Genomic DNA, 18,970 nt, shown 5'->3' on the forward strand with positions numbered 1-18,970 from the left:
ATAGCCATGCAGTGCCACAGATCTTACTGAAGTTAGATGGAATCTAACTGAGGAAAAAGTCTTTAGCTCCTCCCACTCAAATGACATGTATATTCCTATTATGCCTGCTAACAGTCATATTTTTTTTAAGAATAAATGTTAGATAAAGCTGTTTTACTAAGTCTACTCTTGATTTTCTGAGGAATTGGGTAAAGGCTTAACAACCTTTCAAATTTGTCTCTCTCAGAACAGATATTCATCACTGGAGTTGGTAGAGGGGAGATATCAATCCTTTAGTGTTGAGAGACTTTCTGATGAGAAACTGTGACCATGTAACTTCAGAAACAATATTTGATGTTGTCAAAGGATACAAGAAAAGGAGCACAGAATCTGTAAAGTGATTTCTAAATTGACCTCAGTTAAATACACAGTTTTCTGAATGACATTGCCAGAATTCAGTTGATTCTGTCTTTAGAAAGAAGTCCCAAGTTTAGACAAGACAAATGAATTTAGTTTTTTCAATTGCTATGTTCCTGTGGATGTATGTTTGTCCAAAATTGTGTATCACTGTCATTGGCCGCTAGGGACATTCTACAGCAAAGAAGATACCCAGGTAAGGCAGCTGAAGTAAAATACCTGATAAGGAGCAGTTATTAAACTACAGTATCAGTTTCAGCCTGGAGATGCCTTAAATGCAAGGAAAACCTGAGATATAACTTGCTGATATAGAAAGGCAAATTCTGCTTGCCTTTGCAAACAGTACCCACAGGGGGGAATTTTCAGCTTGGAAATTGGGTCTGTGGTCTGTTCTGAGCTCCAGTCAGAATCTGAATACAAGTAAAGCTATCAAAGTAGGTCAAGGAACTGAAGCAAAATAAGGTGTGACTGATGGCATATAAGGAATGTTCGTCCTTGGTGTGCAATGGTTTAAAGACCATTTTTGAGTGACAAAGAAGTACCTTCATCAGAGTAACATAAGAGTAGATCTTAATAGTTTTTGGATTATGAATGGAAGGATGTTTTAATTTAGAGCTTCTAGGTTGTGTTCTTCTCAGTTAGATAGGATTTGTGTTTGGAATCCAGAAGCTGTTTCTAGGCTACCCTTAACTTTGTTCAGTTGCAGAGCCGTCTTTGGACAGTTCACTGGGTTTCTCTTTCCCAACATGTCAGATCCAAGATGCTTATTCTGATCTTGAAGCACCTTGTCTCTCCTTCCATGCCATATAATTTCTGTTTATTATTTCATGTACTTTTCTTTCAGATATTAGAGGGATGCTTCTTCATCTTCTGTGTTTTGCTGACAAGACTAAATGAAGTGTCATAATACTTTGTAGGTAAATTCAGTTTTCTACAGGGACTTAAGTTGCTTTTAAATAAAACACTAGCATACAGGCTAAACACTGCTGCAGCTGATATACATCCTTATTAAGACAATAGCATGGAACTTTTGTGGCAAATGTACTCAGCTGCTGTTTAAAATCTGTGAATAAATCAGATTATGTATGGTGTGTATTAGATGTTGATATATTGCAAAGCAGTTAAGCAGAACAGAATTTAAGATAGAGTTATGTTGCCTCTTTTTAGAGTCATATAAATACCTGCCTGGTTTTACAGTGGATAGAATATTGAACAATGCCTTTACTTGCTCATTTTGTAGATTTAATCTTTTCCTTTAGTATTTCAGACCAAATGTACTCAACCATGATAGCAGTAAGTAGAGTTTTGATGTTGCTTAGTGACAGTATTGACTGTTGGATGGAGAACTCTGTTAGCTGATCCCAGTTCCACTGTTCAAGAAGAGTAAGTTTGGGGTTTTAGCCACTTTTTCGACAGTTAACATAGGATCTGGAATTTTGGGAGACTTATTTTTGGATTGGTTTGTTATTTGGCTTTGCACTTTGTCATGAAATCAAGAAAAAATAAGTTTGAAGTGAAGGTTTTTAATCTGTGATTCTCCTTGCAAGGTAGGTTTGACTATAGACGTCATTCTTGCCAGGTATTTGCCTAATAATTTTTTTAAAACCTTTATAGGGAGATTTTTCTTACATGCCCTTTTTTACTTGCTCTAGTGTTTCACTACCCTTTAATGCTAGATCTTTCTTGCTGCAGCTTAGACCCTTATTATTTGTTTTGTCTAAATAACGATTGCAGAATTGGAGATCTGTACTAATCTTGCAAGGTTGAGGGACATGGTTAATTTTACTTGTGTATGTCATTTAAGCATACACATAAAATCTATTGCAGGATGAAGTCTGTGATTTCAGGCAGTGTTCATAAAATATAAAAGGAACATCTTAAGCAATCACACCATGGATTACTTAGTTTCCTCACATAGATTTAGTTATATATCCCTTATTTAGATATTTTTTGAAGGGATAAAGGAAAGCTCAAATGAGAGCCTTTGACACTGAAGGAAAAAGAGGGCGCATGTATGACTGTATGTACAAATATTTTATATGTATTAAATAAATCTATTATGTTTAGAATTGTCCCAGGTATTCCCAAAGGACCAGCTCCATAAGGTGAAGTTGAGATCTGGTGCATGCATTGTTTTAATCCTCATACTATCTATATGATATATTCTGTATGGCAACAGGTAATCTTCCACTGTATTTCCTAAAAAATTGAGCATGTTGTTTATGTACTGAGTAAGAAAAGGTTCCTGTGCTATCCTTTTCTAGCCTTTTGGCCCAGAACTAAGGGAAATTAATGATGTGGAAATTCAACAAAAAGAAATCTGACTCAAAAAATAATTTCATTGTTTATCAAACTTGTCTGATGAAAATAATATGACTCTTATTTTAGGATTTAAATTTTTCAGTTATATGTCACTGTGATTTGCTATGTCCTCTCAATAAATTAAGAAAACCAAATATGAGTCTATCTGAATTAGTAAAACAAGATCGTTAAGAGGAATAGATGTGCCATGGCTGACATTTCATTATGTTAAATTAGTCTAGAAGAATGAAATATTCAGTCACTAAAATATGTATTTCAACATCAACTGTTTTTGAGAATTTGTTTAAAAGTTGAAGTTAATTAAAATTATAAAATAATTTCTTGTCAGCTCTAAAATACGTTTGGGTTTGTCCATTATTATTATTGTTTAAACTGCTAGTTCCATTATGGTTGATACTGTCAGGATGAAATCAATGTTGTCCAGAATAGCTTCTGAACAAAAGGGGGGGAAGAATTCAGGTAGCCTCTTACCTGTCTGCAGTGTCTTGATTCACTTAAAGGCAGCCATTTCAGGAAGACTTAATTGTGCTTAAGCTTATATTTGTTTTTAAGGAGATGCTACTATGAATTATATGTTGACTAATATTCTTGGCAATTGTTGGGAATGTGATACATTACAGAACTGACACACTTAGCACACCAAGAGAATAATATGTTTTAAGCGGCTAAGTTCAGCAGAAAACTTTTTTTGCTGGTAGGTAGCACCAGTTGTGAAACTCCAACATTATGAATCTTTTTGTAGCCTTCAAACCAGAGGAGTCATTAGACCGTGTAATTTAATCTTCTGTACCCGTTGCAGAGGTCTTACCCCATGTTGAGCTCAGCACTTTGCACTTAAAGGAAACCAGACCGAACAAAAAAAGCTGTCCACATTTCAAAGATGTCACAGGGGCTCCACTACTTTCTAGCGCTACCAGTTGATTGGTCTCACTCTATTTCATTAAATAAAAACCCTTGAAAATTGCTTTCTTCTGCCTCCCTCCATCAAAATGAAGGGCCTTTATTAAGCAATATCTTCTTCCCACAAAGAAGCACAGTAATCAAGTCACCATCAATTTTTTTGATTAAACAGGTTCACTTGTGTATTGCTCTAAGATATTTACTTCAATCCTCAAGTCACATTTGTAGCTCTTTTAGGTATCACCCTTTTCACAGCATCTTTTTAAGAATATAAACTCTATGATTGCATGTAGTATTTGTGTTTCTGTACCTTTGAAGAAACTAATAATGTATCAGTGGTTTAGATATGTTTTCAAATTAATCAGAGGGTGTGACAGTAGACAAAAGTTTCAAGAAATAGTTCATTAAAAAATTCTTCTGCTTCTCATTCCACATCATTTCATTCATGTGTACAGTTATCTCAGTGATATTACAATAAATATTTTTTGTGTAGGGCTTCTTAACTGTAAGTCAAAATGTTTAACAGTATTCAATGCTATTACTTCTTTTAAATAAAAGAGTTCAGGAAAAAAACTCAACATGAAATAAACTCAACTTCACTTGAAAACAAAGGAGTTTAACAACATTTACAATTGCTTTTCTGAATGTTATATTTGAGAGAAAAAGCTATGAAAAAACCTCCTGTGAATCAGGTTGTCTTACAGTGCCTTCTGTCAGCTGCGCCTGCATTGACTGTCCAGAGTCTTGTGGCAACTTCTGTGAGAATACCCAAGGCTTATAACAAGACAAATTCAGGGAATTGTGGCAGTTTCAGAGTAAGGATTCTGCATTTGCAAACTAAATATAATAAAATTCTTTCCAGTTTTGTTCATTTCTTTTTAATAGAATAAGAAATCTATTAAAGGATTTTTATGAACAAAAATCCTATCTAATTTATTACTTCATTAATTATGCCTGAATAATGAAAGATGCTACAGTACAGCTCTTAACTTAGTATAATAGTCAGGTTTTTGCAACACAGATGCACCAAATCATATTTAAAATTGTAGCATAAATAAGTGAATGGGATTGATATACAGATGTGTAGATTTTTTTTACAACTTGCTGAAAAAAAACGTTTTACTATTCTGCTTTCATCTTCTTCTATAACTCTTACTTTGAGGTTCACTTCTCTTTGTTTCTTAACTTTGTTAGCATGGGTCTTTCCTTTTCTAGTAAGGGTGGCATGGACTTGCAGGTTGAAAACTTATTTGTGAAGGAGTTACTACTTTAAAAAGTTGGTTTCAATAATTCAGCAAGGAAGGAGCAGTGATTATACGGTAGTTTGAGCTCTTTGTATTTCTAATAGTTAGGCTAAGTTTTTTTGGGGTTTTTGGTGGTTTTTTGTTTTGTTTTGTTTTAATTTTTATTGATGAATTCCCCTAGTTAATTTTGGGTGTTCTGTTTTAAATTCTCTGCGAGTTTGGATGTCACTTTTTAGTATTAAAACAATATATTTTTGCATGATAAAATTACAGGTGATAACATTCTGTAGTTTAGCTTTGTCCTTGCAGAAATTAATGTATCGCTTCCAGTTTGTGAATGGCACATTTTTCTGAGCCATCAACAGCTTCAGGAATTCTCATGTGTATGCCATCATCAGAAAGCAAACTGTAGCAACGATGACACCTGTGTTGAGGCTGTTACTATAAGCTTTTTCAAAATGTTGTGGTGTTCATAGATTAATCAATAACTTAGAAGAAGAGATGTCTGTGAGGTTAAGGAACTTTCTTCTCTACAGCCTGTTTCTTCTTCAACCTAAGTTCTCTTGACATTTTGGAATCAGTTACAATGAAAGATGCCACAAAGAAATAGAGATGTAGGACAGCTATAGCTAGAGAATTCTGTACTTCAGATGTCATTTCCTTCAATATCTTGGATATTGGACTTGGCAGTCCTTGTATTTGTTGATAGGTGCAATGACATTCCTTAACAGATAAAACCACTGCAGTTTTCTTTCTGAAATTGAGTAAGATCATTTTTATTTTCAAAGTTCAGGTAAAGTATTTAATCATTTGTTAAATCTGGCTTAATTTTTTAAAGAACCAAAAATCTAGATTCAGTAATGTTTGTATTTACACTGACATCGTTATGGGTTGATTGCATCACTGGGATTATATTAAAAGTTAAGGAAGACCTAAATGAACTTCTCTAATACTGCTTTGGAAAATTTTTAATTCCTTTTCTATCTGAACAGGAGAAGATATCCTTTTTAAAGTGACACCTGATTTAAGAGTTGTCAGGAATTCTGGTTATGTGTTTAACTTTTATTATACTGAAATTTAGAGAATTAAGTGTATGCTTTAAAGAAGATGCCTGCTGATATACTTTTGCGTTGCAAAAGCTTACTAGTGTGATCCCATCTTCATGGAAATATTTCTAGTGTACTGAATGTGATACAAATTATAAATGTTTAAGGTGTAGCGTGGGCAGGCACTTAGAGGAAAACATGTCCAGGCTACCAGTGTCCTGGAGCAGTGTTACAGGCAAATTCCGTGCTCTGTCAAGCAGCCAGCTAGAATGGAGTAATTACTTCTCTTGATTTCATAGCAAACAAGTCTGAAACTCCTGAAGATGCGTGTGGAATTTACCAAGAAACTCACTGCTGTCCACTAAGGGTTTTAAACACAGGACTGGGCTATCAATTGAAGCTGTAAGGAGGAATCACTAATTTAGGTTTATGCACAGTGTAGAAACCAGTCATTTCTAACTACCACTATCTGTTAACTATTTACCTCTGCTGAAGCCAATATAGTCACAAGAATATGGGTCTACTGTAGAATGCATGGTACAGTCACTGAAGTCTTCAGTGTTTCTCATGATAGTTTCTAAGATTGTCGGTAGACCCCATCAAAACAAACAAACCACCCTCCTTCCCCCACCCAAACTCCCAAAAAACCCTCTGGAAAATGGCTTTGGAAGCCAGATGGCAAAGAATTCTGCCCTAGATATTTAGCTCAAATTTGTGTGGGGTGTTAGGAAAGGGTGCAAATGCTGAAAACATATTAAGGAGAAAAGAATGCATGGTAATGTGATACACTGGTAATGCTTTACTTTAGCCATGGTTGCATTGTTAATGGTTTATTAAAGATCCTTTATTTATATTTTTATAACTGTAAATAAAGTACATGTTTAGATGCTGTATTAGTTTCTGCATGCTTCTGAAAAAGCCTCAAGTATTTCAATAACAAAAATTTACCTTTGAAATAAGCTTTCATTCCTATATGTTTCTGTAGTGCAGAAAACAACGTACCCCTCATCCTAGTGAAGTGGGTTGATGCTGGCTGGATGCCAAACACCTACCAAAGCCACTCACTCTCTCCCCTCTGCAGCTGGACAGGGGAGAGAAAATTTCATAAAGGGTTCATGGCTTGAGATAAGATCTGAGAGAGATCACTCACCGAATACTGTCACGGGCAGAATGGGCTTGAAGTAGAGATATGAAGTACACAAACTTCTCTAATGTGAGTCCATCTCACAAGCAACAGTTCTCTGTGAATTGCTGCTACATGAGTCCATCCCATGGGCAACAGCTCCCCTCAGAATGCTTCAGTGTGGGTCACTCTTCCACGGGGTGCAATCCTCCAAGGACAGGCTGGTTTAGCCTGGGAACAGGGCCCCTCTCTCCACAGGTCTCCCACAGGCTCACAACCTCCTCTCAGGCATCCACCTGCTCTGGTGTGGGGCTCCTCCATGGGCTGTGGGTGGATCTCCATGGGCTGCAGGGGCACAGCTGCCTCACCATGGTCTTCACTATGGGCTGCAGGGGAATCTCAGCTCTGGTGCCTGGAGCACCTCCTCCCCCTCCTTCTGCACTGACCCTGGTGTCTGCAGAGTTTTCTTCTCGCATGTTCTCATCCCGCCCTTCTCTGGCCACAATTACGCCTGTGCAACAACTCTGTTGTTTTAATTTCTTCTTAACTGTGTTATCACAGAGGCATTACCACTATTTCTGATTGACCCAGCCTTGGCCAGGGCACGTCCATCCTCAGATCCACCAGCTATTGGCTCTGGTGGACACTGGGGAAGCTTCTGGCAGCTTCTCACGGAGGCTACCCCTGTAGCCCAGTCCCACCACCAAAAACCTGGCCATGCAAACCCAATACACCTAGTTTTTTCCTTTATATTTTAACAAAGTAAAGAGAATGCTGGGCTGGATCCCAGAGGAGAGATGTGTGCTTAAGCAGAGTAAGAATTCACCAACAAGTGCATGAGACATGTTGACTCTCATCATTACCTTCACTTTCTGTGATAGTTTTTTGACCTTCAGCTTTTGTTACTTGTATGTGTTACAATTGGTGTTTCAAACTGATTCTCTTCTTGTTACATGTCCGTAAGTCTGAAAGTAACTTGATTAAAGTAGCTTCTGTAGTCAGGTGACAAGTATGTGTAGTAAAAGGAGAGGGAACTTGGCCCATTATCTCTGAATTTTTTTTTCTTGATTTTTGTTTTATTTCAAATTACAACGAAGACAAACATTTTTGTTGAGCATCTTGTTCTATAATAGAGGCATCTCAGAGAAAGAAGAGGCACTGTGGCTTTCTATTTTCTCCTCTTTTGCTACTGCACATCATTTTTCCCTTCTTTCTCCCTACCAGCTGAGTCACTTCACTCCTTTTAGCTGGAATATGCTCCCCCTTTCTCCTCCCTTGCAACTGTGTTACTGGCTTCCTGTTGTCATAGTGACAGTAAGGACCTGATGGGAAAGGAAAAGAAATAGAGAACAGCACCAACAACCTCTTTAGATCCCAGCAAAAAAGCCAACACTGTTAGAATTGCTGCCTCATTTGAGCAGACACCCAACACTTTGGAAATCTGACAGTGCTTGACTACTTTCACCTTGTTTCATAATGAAAACATAATCAAGACCTAAGCTTTTGTAGTTAAATCTTCATGGAGTGGCAGGGTAAAGTCAGTATGGGGCAGGATGAAGGAGAAAGGCAGCAGACATCTGGGTCTCTGTCTGCAAGTGCTTTGTGGTTCTGAATTGTAGTTCATCACATGTTAAAGCAGGAAATTTAATTGGTTTGTAGGTCTTGGGATATTTCTGATCACATGATATTTTCATTTTGGTTATTATCTGTACAGTTGATTGCATGCAAAATTCTAACCTCCACTGCTCTGCTATTGCCTGTGAACCTGTTGGTGTTGAGCTACAGCAAAATGTTGCTGTCCTACATGTTAAGACCCAAGTATCCACTGACAGACAACACACTTGTTGAGTATTAGGTGTGGCCCTGGTTCATCCTCTTGCTGTGAGGGTCCATGTTACTCTAAGACTTGTTTCAATGCACTATTTTCAATTTTCAAATTGAAAATAAAATATGGAGCAGGGGAAGAGCCTTTTGTAAGAATAAAATGCTTTTCTGCATTCATATTAACTTGGTGTTTAAATACTCTGGACACTGTAAAAACAGAGTAGAAAGCTTGTTTCTAACATGAAGGGACTCAGTGTGGCTGAGTGGACAAGGAAAATGAAGACAGTAAAAAAAATGTGTGTAGTATTAGCCATGTCTTTTTTTCTTAAACAGCTTTCTGCAAGTATTTTCTATGACATATAGAAAATGCTGCTGTCTAATGTTGAAAGTCAGAATCAGGCCTATCTCATGATTGCATTTTACTGGGGTTTTTTTTAATAGCAGTAGTAGTTTATGGCAATTTGTAGGCTTAACAGCCACACATTGATATAGCTTCCAGTAGCTTGTCTCAATTCAGTCTCCACTGGGGAAATTTCTTGATCTCATATCCTTTGCCTTTGATTACTGCCCTCTGCAAAGTTTGGAAGTACTGAACAACCCCCAGTACAACTGTAACCTGTGCCAAGGAAGCTATGAAAATCATCTTTCATCAGTCTTCCATTCGTGGTAGTTTTGCTAAATAATTTTGATAGCTTCGTTCTATTTTCCTTCCATTTTATTCCTGTAAGCAGAAATTGGCTCATAAGTAGAGTTCAAATCACGAACAGGGCATACTCTATCAGAGCCTTCTGTATTGTAGATTGTTGGAGAGAAAGAAAGCTCCTGCCTTCACTGTAGGCTCAGGGTGGTTCAGAATTACAGGGTGTGTGTTGCCCATGCCGTGCATCAGCCTCACTCACCTGCTTTCTTTCCAGCGATCTGTGGAGGGCTGAGAAAAATGCATATTGCTGTAGCAGAAGACAAAAATACCAGTGTACACAAATGTATTGCTGTAATCTAGCCAAATTGCAGTACAGGCAATCTGAAGTGCATTCCAAGGATCCCCGGTTGCTCTGAGCAGCTTATGATTGAACAAAGCTGCTGCATCTCTGTACCAATAGTTCCATTTCCCAGCTGCTTCAGCCGTCGCAGGTGTGGAGGAGGCATTAGGGCCAATAGGCAGTCTCTCCTGACAGAAAGCAAATTCCTTCCAGCAGCTGCACCTGTGGCTCTATGCAGCTGATAGTGCTGCATCTCACGGACTCGTCTCCTGAAATCTGAATGTGCTGGTCCTCTGGGCTGGAATAACCAGCACAGCTGTACTGACATGACTGATTCTGCTAGTTTGCAGTTAGCTGTGGGCTCCGCTCTGCAGGGGTTTAGTGGGGAACATGGGCAACAGGCTTTCACTGACTTGTGGGACAGTGCCAGCATCTGACACTTCTTCCCTTGGTGCAGATACTTTAAACAATAGCTTTGAATGTCCGATCTTGGTGTAGCTGGTCTAATGACAGGTGAAGTTTTGTGTGAATTCATGTGTTCTGCCTGCTTCTGTACTATACTGTAAGAACTGGGTGACCTCAAAGCTCTTTGTTTCTGGGTGCATGGATGATATTTTGAAAGGACTTACTTATATCTCACCCAACAAACTCTCTCTGCATCTTGCTGTGGAGAGAGTGGGACAGAGCACAGAAACAGTTTTAGGCAACTATTTTTGCTTTGTTAGGATGATGATACCAATTTTTCACTGATCTAAATGAATGAACATGACTGAAAGGTTTCTTCACTTGCTTTTTTTAAAAAAAAGAGTATTTAAAAGCTGAATTCATAAATGTTAGGAACATTGAGAGAATGTAACATAAGCTAATTTTCTGATAAGTCCAGCTTTAAGGTGTGTAGAACGGGATGAAAAATATCATGTGCCCTAAAGTCCTGACTGCTAGAAACAAGTTCTGCCATTCAAATCTGTTTAGTACATTACTCTCAGTGGATGTGGTGGTGGTGGTGGTGGTTTTGGAACAGGACCACGGTGTGAGTGTAACACTGAACTGGATATCAGCATCCTCGCACAGCTAACCACAACACTAAATTTATTTTGTTCATTTTCTTTTCACTGGCAAATAGCCATTGCGCTATCACAATGCCAGATATAATGTTAGATAAAACATTTGTTTTGGTAGCTTGAATAATAGGTTAGCTAGATGCAAAACTCTGAAATATAGTGGAACTGTAATGGTTGACACACCTTAAGGAGAGCCTAACACACATTTAATAAAAAAGGTGCATCTTTAATGCACAATGAGCTTAATTCCTTTCCTGCTTCTGTCTTAAATTCAATTTAGGTACTTTCTTATCTGGATGGCTTAGGTTTGCAGTGTTTTCACAAACCATTCCAGTCTTTTTACATTTAGGTATGCACTCTATTGGAGTAGTATATCAGCATTTCTTGAGTACTTAGAAATGGGCACATCTTTTGTCAGTCTGGACAAATAAAGAGCTCTATCCAATTTTTGAGGTCACTGTCTGTCTGAAGATGAAAAGTTAAAAGCTAATACTGTCTACTGCATGTCTTCTCCCATATAGAATGCTTTGTTATTCCCATTATGAAACAATGTGTAAGATAAATTTTCAAAAATGACAAAGGCGTACTGTTGCAATGGGGATTCTTGCAACATATGTATCAGACAACGAGGCCCGTGGAAAAGAATATATGGACTGATTCTTGGTAGATATTTTCAGAGATGTTTATTTTTCCAGCTGCCTGGTCGGCGACTTGGCCAAGAACTGAACAAGCACGGGACCCGAGAGTCCTTGCCCACGCAGGGGAACACAGAACAACCAGTAGGGAACGAGGCTGACCAGGGGCAGGGAAACCCCGTGTCTCTGCCCCAGGGCCCCTCTCCCAGCACCACATGGCAGGGGGGAGGAACCCCAACATTTCACCCGTTTATTTTTAATAAAAAGAGATTTAAAACTTAACATTGAAAACAACTGGATAAACATGAGATAACAAGAACAGTTTCAAAACAAAACAAGCCACCCTTCTGAGTCAGCAGAAGGGAGACAGGACTCTGCGGGCATGCTTTGTGGGGAAACTGAGGCAGGAGAGAGTTTCTTCCATTTGTACCTGTTGGAACTCTAAACAAAAGTAGTTAATTTCTTCCCTTCCCCTTTTCATCCCCCCCTCGGCATCAGAGAGGAATTGTAGGGAAATGGAATTGTATAGGGAAGCCATGGGGTGAAAAACAGATTAGGGATAAACTGGGGATGGGGTAAACTTAGGAAAGGATTCATATTGGATATAGCATAAAAGGGGAAAGTAGGTTGCGGGTAGGGAAGCTGCTGGGATGGATATTGTTTATAATTTTGTGCATAACGGCTGCCTTTGACTGGAATACCTCCAGGTCCAGTAACATTTGCTGCTTGTAAACCCTTCTTTCCTTGCACTATATCAAATTGTACAACTTCCCCATCTCCTAAGCTTGGGATATATATTTTTGGGGTTATTTTTCTTAATGGCAGTACGATGCACGAATATGTCTTCCTGGTTGTCACATCTTGTTATAAAACCATAATTTTGTTTAACATTATACCATTTTACTATTCCTAAAACCTTAGCTACAATGATTTTTTCTTTTTTCCGAGTTCCTGCTGTTTTCTGTCTCGCTGTGTTCCTGGTTTCACTTTCGTTTTCGCTCGCTCCCATGTTGGAACTGCGGGTGCTGCCAGGGCCGTCAGGGCTGCTCGTGCCTGTGCGCTCTCGCCTCAGGGTTTCGACTTCCCAGGGTCACATTCGGGGCCGCGCGGGCTGGGCCGGGCCGCGCCGCTCAGCTCCTTGCGCACCGCCGCCTCTGCTGCCTCTGGTCGCAGCTGCGCTGCCGCTGCCTGGCGCCGTGCCCACGTCTCAGCCGGGCCCCCAAGCGACAACCCCCCTGTGCCCGGCTCCAGCGCGTCTTTCGGCTGGGCGCGGCTCCGCTCTGCCACCGGCCACCGCCCGCGCGCCGCCCCTCTCGGTCGAGTATTCACGGGGCTCGCTCCACCACGCGCTGTGCGGGGCCGGGCGGGCACCGCCGGGTCGTGCCGCTCCTGCCACGCCTGGTTCTGCTGCTGACACTGCAGCTCGCGCCGGCCCACCCACGCGCGGGAACTGCCTCGCTGCTGCTCGGAGAGGGCTTGGTCCATGTGGCCTGGGCCACACGGTCCCTGCGCCAGGCTTCCCTTCGCCAGGACACAGCTGACATTGCTCAACAGTCTCGGTAATTAAATAGTAATCACGAAAATATTCTTCCATCGGCATTATTTTGACTCAGAAGTTAACTGTCTTCCAAAAGTCTTTGGTAAGAATCAAGTCCCAAGAAACGTAGACAAAGTTCAAAGTTCTTAAACAACTATGCCAGGATGTGTTTCAGTTCCTTTTGAGCTTGAATTAAGCTAAAATTTACATATCGTTGTTCAAGAATCTTGAATCAAGATAAATTTCCATATGCGACTTGGAGAGCCAAGAGTCTTTCCATGGTTCCTTCATAGTTTAGAGATGGAACAGCAAAACAAAAACAAGAAAAGAAATCCGGAGTTTCCTCACAAATCACAGTCACTGTCCCAAGGGATCGATGTCTTGCCAGCATTCTCCCACCATTTGTTGCAGTGGGGATTCTTGCAACACGTGTATCAGACAACGAGGCCTGTGGAAAAGACCGATTCTTGGTAAATATTTTCCGAGATGTTTATTTTTCCAGCTGCCTGGTCAGCGACTTGGCCAAGAACTGAACAATCACGGGACCAGAGGGTCCTTCCCGGGCAGGGGAACACAAAACAACCAGTGGGGAACGAGGCTGACCGGGGGGCAGGGAAACCCCATAGGCCCTGCCTCTACCCCGGGGCCCCTCTCCCAGGACCACATGGCAGGGGGGAGGAACCCCAACAGCATACAACAGTCAATTGATAAAATCCAGTTTGCTGTGAAACTTTATGGGAAGTGGCTATTAATAAATACAGGAACTGTGTGTCTAGTTACTCAGCTAGCTTTCCAGAGGAAGCAGCAAATACAGTGAAGACATCTTAAGGAGTTCTTAGTGCTCAATTATGGCACATATTCTTTTCCAGCCTTCATTCAGTGTACTAAAAACCTTAGTTTGTAGCTGACAAATTTAGATCAGTTCTCCATTAACTTTTAGACAAGGTAGCAGAATTAAGTGTGCACCTTTATTACGAGTCATTCCTCAGAGGATCCAACTTTATTGAATGCTCAGATCAAGGCACTTCTCATATCACAAACTATGTAAAATAGTAATGATTCTGCTGTGGAAGCCCAAACATATAAAGACATGAGAAAAAACCTGCATATAGTAATGTGGTTGATATTGAGCCAGTGCTGATAGATCAGCACAGAGGCAGCAGCTGCTGCAGGCTCCAGGGCTGCTCTGCAGGTCTGTAACACTTCATACCCTGAACTGCTGCAGTACAACACATTTGTGCATAGATCTGAGGGGGTTTTTTTCCACCTCTTCACTGAAGCATATGAGAATACTAAACTGCTTGAATAATTAGAAGAGTGAGACACCTAGTGATATTACAGTACGTGATGATAATAAAGTCTGTCTAGGATCAAATTTTCTGTTTGGAGGAGCCTCTCTTTTTATGTGAGCCCAGAAAGGGGAGTGAATATTATGGTAGCTTTTACATGGCAGTTAAATACCTTAGCTGAACTGTGGCATTTTTACTGAAAAGAACATAATGTCTATCCTTCTTGTTCTTCTGCCAGAGAAAAGAAATTATTGATTCTTTGTTCAGTACTTTATTTAGTATATAGGTGAACACTGTAGAGGAGAGAAATACTAATCTGTTACAGCTCCTTAAGAAATAAAAATACATAGCCTTAGGATAAGTGGGAAGACTTAATGTAATAAACCAGTGATAGAGCTCTTCCACTTCCATCTCAGGATATATATTTAATTTTGTGATTTTTTGCCAGCTTTTCTCCTCCTGAAAAAAAATGCCAGATTTTTTTGGCATCCTTCTGCTTTGTGGTACTTGCCAATGAAAATCTTGCATTTACCTCCATATAGTGGGCTGACCCTGGCTGGATTCCAGACACCCACCAAAGCCTTTCTCTTGCTCCCCTCTGCACCTGGATAGGGGAGAGAAAATACAGTGAAGAGTTCATAGGTTGAGGTAAGTACCAGGAGAGATCACTCATCAAATACTGTCATAGGCAAAACATTCTCAAAATTAGAGGATAGTATTTGAATTTATTATTTAAAAAATCAGAGCAGGATAATGAGAAGTAAAAATAGACCTTAAAACATCTTCGCCCCACCTCTCCCTCCTTCTCAACTCTACCTCCTCCCCAGAGGGGGATAGGGAGATGAGGAATGGGGTTTCTGGTCAGTTCATCACAGGTTGTTTCTCCTGCTGCTCAGGGAGAGGAGTCCTTCCCCTGCTCCAGCCTGGGGTTCCCCCCACAGAAGATACTTGACCATGAACTTCTCCAGTATGAGTCTCTCCCACAGGTAACAGTCCTCCACTACGGCCTCAGTCCTTCAGGCACAGCCTATTCCAGCACGGGTCTCCCACAGGCTCACAAATCCCACCAGCAAACCTGCTCCAGCGTGGGTTCCTTTCTCCACAAGGTCTGCAGGTCCCTGCCAGGAGCCTGCTCAAGCCTGGGCCTCCCACGGGTTCACAACCTCCTCTCAGGCATCCACCTGCTCCAGTATGGGTCTCGCTCATGGGCTGCAGGTGGATCTCTGCATCCCTGTGATCCTCCATGGGCTGCAGGGACACAGCTTTCTCACCATGGGCTGCACCACGGGCTGCAGGGGAATCTCAGCTCTGGTGCCTGGAGCACCTCCTGCCCTCCTTCTGCACTGACCCTGGTGTCTGCAGAGCTGTTCCTCTCACATGTTCTCAAACCGCTCTTCTCTGGCTGCAATTACAGCTGTGCAATAACTTTTTTCAATTCTTCTTAAATGTGTTATCCCAGAGGTGTTACCATCATTTCTAATTGGCCCAGCCTTGGCCGGGGGCACATCCATCCTGGAGCTGTCTGGCATTGGCTCTGCTGGACATGGAGGAAGCTTCTGGTAGCAGCTCACAGAATCCACCCCTGTAGCACCCCTGCTACCAAAACCTGGCCATGCAAACCCAATACACTCCATTACTGTTTCTCAGGCTTTTGGGGTTTAATTTTGGGAGTTTCTCCCCCTCCATGTTTTCTGATACCCCATTTGTTATTTTTCTCTGCTCTTCAGTGATTCTTTTACTACCATTGCCCATGATTGGTTTTGGGCATACAGGTACATGGTAAAATAAGTACTCATAGGCAGTTCTGAAATGCTGCTCAACTAAATGTTGGTACCATAATCTTGAATATGTTATTGATGGGTGGAGCCTTCAATGCTAAATACACAGCTTTGGATGGAGATTCTTTTTTTTCCTCTGAAGGGCAAGGAGAATATATCAAGGAAAAATGAAAGATTATCAAATACAATATCCAGTGTTTCCTTATTTCATGTTATTTATGTGTGTGTGTTTCTAATTTCAAATTGTAAAATAGTGTTGATTACATGTAATTTAGATGCATAATTCAGTAATCTCAAGGAAAAAATCTGTTGCAGTATTCTGTTTGACATGTATCTAGAAATCATAATGGTATACAACATTCACTAATAATTAGACACGTTAGCATTTGAAAATAATCTTCACACTTTGTTTAGTATAAAACCATATGTACTTTTACAGAGAACTTCAGCAAAAGCTTTAGAGATAGTGTTGCATGTTCTTCTGGCAAAAAGAACTTGTACATATGCAGAAAAATATCTAAGTAAAAGTACAATGATTGTATTATTTGAATGTGTTCTATAGTGGCCTACAATGCTTTTCCTTTTCACTCTAACTCTGGCATTTTTGTTCTATTAAATACATTATTATAGTAATATATAAATTCTATTAAATTGAAGTGCCTCTAGTAGTTACATTACAAGCTATATAAACTTCCATTGTGTATTATATATCTGTTAGTTCAAATGTATTTACAAGGTTTTTATGCTTCCCTTTTTTTATACCTTTTCTTTTAATGGCAGTAATTTTGTACACTTAAACTTGCTTGCAGTGAAATGCTTATGTTAAAAGCCAAGTAAATGGAAAGTGCTGAATTATTTTGAGCTGTTTGCAGCCTATTCTCTGGTGATCTTCTGCCAACTTTTTGTGTCACCATACTTGTTAGTACAGTGGAAGTTCTCTCTACCTGCTACAGTGTAAGATAATGGCAGAAATGAATCTTACGTAAAATCCTGATTAGCATGTATCTCCTTGTGGGAGGAATGAGTAATAAAATATCAGCTACAGTTTCCCTTAATGCTGCCCAGCCAGAGAAGTAGCCAACACCACAGAGCCAGGCATCCGCTGTGTCCATCCAGAGGGCCCCCATTCCCAGTCCTGCTTTCACAGAGGTCAGTGAATGGCAACTTGGCAACAGTTTTGATTACATGTATGTAATGTTATGAAGGAATCAGGGGCAGAACTGAACAACCATTGCTTGTGATTTCAAACGCAGCATTCCAGTGAAGCCTTAAGAATCTTGAATTTGCGAATAAGATGTGCAGGTAGCTCATAACCTTACTACAGACTTCTTGGACTTTATTTTTGGTTTAAATAAGTAGATTTTGATCAGATCTGTCCTGCTTTCTTTTTGCTCTTCACTGGTGTATAAGAAAACGTCCCACGTTCTCATCATTTATTTTGCATATCCTTTGGAAAAAATCAAAACAGAGCTGAGCGGTGCATAAACCCCTTGATTTTTAGGACTTGTATAGAACATAGTGCATTGGTTTTGGTGGTTTGGTTTGGTTTTGATTTTAAAAAAGCGCTTTTTCGTATAGTGAACAGCCATACAGGAGTCTTTATAAAACATAAACGTTACTTTTCAAGGAGGCAGTTTTGGTGACCTGTACTCCACAGAGGATACTCAGGTTGATACATATGCAATAACTTTTCATGTGCTTTATGTATAGCGTGTGATACAGCCATGAGAGTAATAATAGTATAGTGTAAAAGCAGTTGGATAGTTTGTACAGATAGGAACAGCAGCAATCATGTAATATATATTTCTTACAGAAGCACACAGATCTCTTTATGTTACCTGCTTAACTAGCCTGCACTATCTAGTCAGCTGTAAAAATTTGTGCATTCTCAAGGTGAAAAAGGCCAAATGAAGCTATAGTCTGTGACTCCAGCAGAACATTTGCTTTTGCAATGATTTTTTTTTTTCACCAGCCTTGTGTTTGTTAATTAATTAAAATTAAGGAAACTGTTACTGCTTAAGCAAATTGAAAAATTATTCTTGAGCCTATGTTCCTTGCATCTAAATCCAGCATCTTTACTTCATGTAGCTGACTTATAATATTGGGGACGAGCTTGTGCCTGGAACCTACAAGAAGTCTCTTATTTGTTCTATATGAGTAAAATGAAGAAACTTTTTTTTTCATTTTCTTGTTTAAATAAAATTATGCATAATGAATATCATCAGGCTCTGAATATATTCCCCTAGTGTCAGAAAATTTTCTGTGGTGTAGTAGTTGCTTTGGGGAAAAGTGAAATATGACAGTCACTTAAGAGTTGTACTTGATGATCCTTGTGGGTCCCTTCCAGCTCAGGGGATTCTGTGATATCATTTAGCCTAGATGAAGTCCCTAGATCTAGGGACTTCCTAGACCTGGATTTATTCCTCTTCTTACATACTTCTTACCTGCTGCTCGTTATTTCATTCGGGAAGAACATCCTGCCTAAAAGTCAACATTTATGGTTAAAGTTAGATGCTTGTGGCAGGATCAGCTCTCTTTATTCCTTCCCCAAAGGAATGGCGTTTTACACCAACAAGGAAATTTACTTGCATCTCAACTGGATTAATAGTAGTATACATCAGCCAGCTCATGAAAGCAAGTGAGAGATTCATTTAGTAATGAACATCTAAGTGCATAAAAGATGAAAAAGTCTGCATATCCATAGCATATTATGGGTAGTCTGTGATTGACAGCTATTGATGCCTAAGGTTCTGTTATGTTGAAAAGAAGAATTAAACCAATTTTGTAGAGGTGTTAGGCAGTGCACCAAGTAAAGATGAAAAGCATTAGCATCAC

At 39.8% G+C, this 18,970-nt stretch overlaps 1 protein-coding gene across 7 annotated transcripts in view; it reads left to right on the top strand.

Annotated features, from left to right (window-relative positions):
* The window catches only part of ERICH1 (glutamate rich 1), a 96,977-nt gene that overhangs the window by 31,448 nt on the left and 46,559 nt on the right, over positions 1-18,970 (top strand). The window lies entirely within an intron of this gene.

The sequence above is a fragment of the Corvus cornix genome, chromosome 3 (assembly GCF_000738735.6).
Source record: "Corvus cornix cornix isolate S_Up_H32 chromosome 3, ASM73873v5, whole genome shotgun sequence".
In the NCBI taxonomy this organism is placed as follows: domain Eukaryota; kingdom Metazoa; phylum Chordata; class Aves; order Passeriformes; family Corvidae; genus Corvus; species Corvus cornix.